Below are 5,000 nucleotides of genomic sequence, written 5' to 3'. Positions count from 1 at the left end.
TCGTCGCGTCTGGGCGCAAACACGTCGCGTCTCGTTGCGTCTTCAGAAGTCGTCGCTAACAGCACCTTTGGTTGCCACTGGTGGTTAGGCTGGTTGGTTGCGCAAACCCTATAGGAGGGTGGCATGCTGGTGGGCGTTTTTGCCCGGATAGGCACTAGAATGTGCAGATTTTGGGCGTTTTTGCCTGGATAGGCTAAGGAATGGGCATGCTTTGGGCGTTTTTGCCCGGATAGGCACCGGAATGCTTGGCCTTGGCTTGTCCTAGCAAGGCATTGCTGGGTTGGGCTCCCTTGGCCTTTTGGGCGCCTTGGACGATGTCTTGCGAAGACCATGGGCACAAGGCCATGGCATATGGTGAGGAAAGGACCACGGTTGCCAAGGTTAGGCACCGGAATGCTTGGCCTTGGCTTGCCCTAGCAGGGCATTGCTGGGTTGGGCTCCCTTGGCCTTTTGGGCGCCTTGGACGATGTCTTGCGAAGACCATGGGCACAAGGCCATGGCATATGGTGAGGAAAGGACCACGGTTGCCAAGGTTAGGCATCGGAATGCTTGGCCTTGGCTTGCCAAAGCAGGGCATTGCTGGGTTGGGCTCCCTTGGCCTTCCGGGCGCCTTGGACACTGTCTTGGGAAGACCATGGGCACAAGGCCATGGCATATGGTGGGGAATGGACCACGGTTGCCAAGGCTAGGCATATAGAGAGGAATCGCATTTTTGCCCGGATAGGCACCGGAATGCTTGGCCTTGGCTTGCCATAGCAGGGCATTGCTGGGTTGGGCTCCCTTGGCCTTCCGGGGGCCTTGGACGCTGTCTTGGGAAGACCATGGGCACAAGGCCATGGCATATAGTGAGGAATGGACCACGGTTGGCAAGGCTAGGCATATAGAGAGGAATGGACCACGGTTGCCAAGGTTGCGCAAGTTTTGGGCATTTTTTGCCCGGATATGCCCAAGTATGCCCCGATAGGCCCGTTACGCCCCGGTATGAATGCGTATGCCCGGATAGACTCGGTATGCCTTGGGATACATGCGTATGCCCCGATAGGCTTGGTACGCCCCGATATGCGCACGTGTGCCCCAGTAGGGCTCGGTATGCCCCGGTATGTACGCGTGTGCCCCGATAGGCCCGGTATGCCCCGATATGCACACGTGTGCCCCAATAGGGGTCGGTATGCCCCGGTAGGTACGCGTGTGCCCCGTAATGCACGTTTCGCAGATCTCCCCGCATGTCCCGCCCCTATATGTAATACTTACTTACTCACTTACTTTCTTTCTTGCTTGCTTGCTTGCTTGCAATGGTTGGGAGTGCCCGGCATGCCCCGCTGCAGAGACCAAGGGCGCAATGACTTGGCACCGCGGATGCCGGGACTCCGGCACTTCCCGTGGCACTGATGGTTGGTTCCAAAGACAAAAGGCCGTGCAAGGCCACCGCACCGCGGATGATTTTGCTCGTGCTGGCGCCGTTGTGTGGCCAAAGAACATGCGCGAATGCTCGTGTCGGAAGGGTTGGTGTCCTGGCCCCGCGGGTGTCACGAATGCTCGGTTGCGAAGACCATGGGACCAGAGCCATGGCACGTCGGATGATGGCTCCAGCTGGCGCCCCGGCACTTTCTGTGGCATTGATGCTCGGTTTCAAAGACAAACGTGCGCAGGGCCAGGGGACCGCGGATGACTGCTCGTGCTGGCCCCGTTGGGCGGCATTGATGGTCGGTTGCAAAGAAAATGCGCGATTGCTCGTGTCGGGGCCCGGCAAGCCAAGGCCAAGCGAGCCATGGCACGTCGGATGATGGCTCCAGCTGGCGCCCCGGCACTTTCTGTGGCATTGATGCTCGGTTTCAAAGACAAACGTGCGCAGGGCCAGGGGACCGCGGATGACTGCTCGTGCTGGCCCCGTTGGGCGGCATTGATGGTCGGTTGCAAAGAAAATGCGTGATTGCTCGTGTCGGGGCCTGGCAAGCCAAGGCCAAGCGAGCCATGGCAACGCGGATGATGGCTCGCTAGTGCTGGCGCCGTGCACAGTGGCCTCGCACACTCGCCCTGCACGCTTCCCTTGCACGCAGCCTTGCACACTAGCCTCGCATGCGAGCCTTGCACCCTAGCCATGCAAACTAGCCTTGCACGGTAGCCATGCACACAAGCCGTGCACATTAGCCATGCGCACAAGCCCCGCACACTAGCCTTGCGCACAACCCTTGCACACAAGCCATGCACTCGAGCAATGCACACAAGCCTTGCACTCAAGCAATGCACACAAGCCCTGGACACTAGCCTTGCACACGGGCCTGGCACACAAGCCTTGGGCACTAGCCTTGCGCACTAGCGTTCCACATGAGCCTTGCACACTAGCCTTGGACACTAGCCTTGCACACAGGCCTTGCACACTAGGCATGCTTGGGCGAGCTGATCCCGCATCAAGTCGACGGGTCTAGGCATTCTTGGGCGCAGATCCCGCATCGTCTCGTCGCGTCTGGGCGCAAACACGTCGCGTCTCGTTGCGTCTTCAGAAGTCGTCGCTAACAGCACCTTTGGTTGCCACTGGTGGTTAGGCTGGTTGGTTGCGCAAACCCTATAGGAGGGTGGCATGCTGGTGGGCGTTTTTGCCCGGATAGGCACTAGAATGTGCAGATTTTGGGCGTTTTTGCCTGGATAGGCTAAGGAATGGGCATGCTTTGGGCGTTTTTGCCCGGATAGGCACCGGAATGCTTGGCCTTGGCTTGTCCTAGCAAGGCATTGCTGGGTTGGGCTCCCTTGGCCTTTTGGGCGCCTTGGACGATGTCTTGCGAAGACCATGGGCACAAGGCCATGGCATATGGTGAGGAAAGGACCACGGTTGCCAAGGTTAGGCACCGGAATGCTTGGCCTTGGCTTGCCAAAGCAGGGCATTGCTGGGTTGGGCTCCCTTGGCCTTCCGGGCGCCTTGGACACTGTCTTGGGAAGACCATGGGCACAAGGCCATGGCATATGGTGGGGAATGGACCACGGTTGCCAAGGCTAGGCATATAGAGAGGAATTGCATTTTTGCCCGGATAGGCACCGGAATGCTTGGCCTTGGCTTGCCATAGCAGGGCATTGCTGGGTTGGGCTCCCTTGGCCTTCCGGGGGCCTTGGACGCTGTCTTGGGAAGACCATGGGCACAAGGCCATGGCATATAGTGAGGAATGGACCACGGTTGGCAAGGCTAGGCATATAGAGAGGAATGGACCACGGTTGCCAAGGTTGCGCAAGTTTTGGGCATTTTTTGCCCGGATATGCCCAAGTATGCCCCGATAGGCCCGTTACGCCCCGGTATGAACGCGTATGCCCGGATAGACTCGGTATGCCTTGGGATACATGCGTATGCCCCGATAGGCTTGGTACGCCCCGATATGCGCACGTGTGCCCCAGTAGGGCTCGGTATGCCCCGGTATGTACGCGTGTGCCCCGGTAGGCCCGGTATGCCCCGATATGCACACGTGTGCCCCAATAGGGGTCGGTATGCCCCGGTAGGTACGCGTGTGCCCCGTAATGCACGTTTCGCAGATCTCCCCGCATGTCCCGCCCCTATATGTAATACTTACTTACTCACTTACTTTCTTTCTTGCTTGCTTGCTTGCTTGCAATGGTTGGGAGTGCCCGGCATGCCCCGCTGCAGAGACCAAGGGCGCAATGACTTGGCACCGCGGATGCCGGGACTCCGGCACTTCCCGTGGCACTGATGGTTGGTTCCAAAGACAAAAGGCCGTGCAAGGCCACCGCACCGCGGATGATTTTGCTCGTGCTGGCGCCGTTGTGTGGCCAAAGAACATGCGCGAATGCTCGTGTCGGAAGGGTTGGTGTCCTGGCCCCGCGGGTGTCACGAATGCTCGGTTGCGAAGACCATGGGACCAGAGCCATGGCACGTCGGATGATGGCTCCAGCTGGCGCCCCGGCACTTTCTGTGGCATTGATGCTCGGTTTCAAAGACAAACGTGCGCAGGGCCAGGGGACCGCGGATGACTGCTCGTGCTGGCCCCGTTGGGCGGCATTGATGGTCGGTTGCAAAGAAAATGCGCGATTGCTCGTGTCGGGGCCTGGCAAGCCAAGGCCAAGCGAGCCATGGCAACGCGGATGATGGCTCCAGCTGGCGCCCCGGCACTTTCTGTGGCATTGATGCTCGGTTTCGAAGACAAACGTGCGCAGGGCCAGGGGACCGCGGAGGACTGCTCGTGCTGGCCCCGTTGGGCGGCATTGATGGTGTGTTGCAGAGAGCATGTGCGATTGCAAGTGTCGGCCGGGTTTGGGTTCCCTTGGGCTTTCGGGTGCCTTGGACGCTGTCTTGCGAAGACCATGGGCACAAGGCCCCGTCCTGGCCCCTTGTTCGATTCGCTCTCGTCTTGCGCTTGCTTCCAAGGTCCTCCATGACCTTCCCCATGGCCTTGCTAGATCCCCCCCATGACGCATGACCTCTGTCCGTTGATTGGTTTTGAGTGCACACCATGCCCGGCTTGGCACCGTGTTGTCGCGTGAGTGGCATTTGGATCGTGCATGCTGGTGGGCTACCTGCCAATGCGCACAAGCCTTGCACACTAGCCTTGCGCACGAGCCTTGCACAAAAGCCTTGGACACAAGCCTTGCGCACAAGCCATGCGCACAAGCCTTGGACGCTAGCCTTGCACACAAGCCATGCATACAAGCCTTGCTCACAAGCCTTGGGCACTGGCCCATCGCAGTAGCCTTGCACACAAGCCTTGCGCACTAGCTTTGGGCACGAGCCTTGCGCACTTGCCTTGGGCACTAGCCTTGCACACAACCCTTGGGAACTAGCCTTGCGCACCAGCCTTGCCCACAAGCCTTGCACACCAGCCTTGCACACTAGCCTTGCATACAAGCCTTGCACACTAGCCTTGCACACAGGCCATGCTCACTAGCCTTGGGCACTAGCCTTGCACACAGACCTTGGGCACTAGCCTTGCGCACTAGCCTTGCCCACGAGCCTTGCACACTAGCCTTGCACGCAGGCCTTGCACGCTAGGCATGCTTGGGCC

The sequence above is a fragment of the Tasmannia lanceolata genome, unplaced genomic scaffold (assembly GCF_043159265.1).
Source record: "Tasmannia lanceolata isolate RefF3 unplaced genomic scaffold, GAP_Taslan_0.1 ptg000119l, whole genome shotgun sequence".
In the NCBI taxonomy this organism is placed as follows: domain Eukaryota; kingdom Viridiplantae; phylum Streptophyta; class Magnoliopsida; order Canellales; family Winteraceae; genus Tasmannia; species Tasmannia lanceolata.
The sequence above is the reverse complement of the archived record's forward strand: the minus strand, read 5'-3'. Positions refer to the sequence as shown.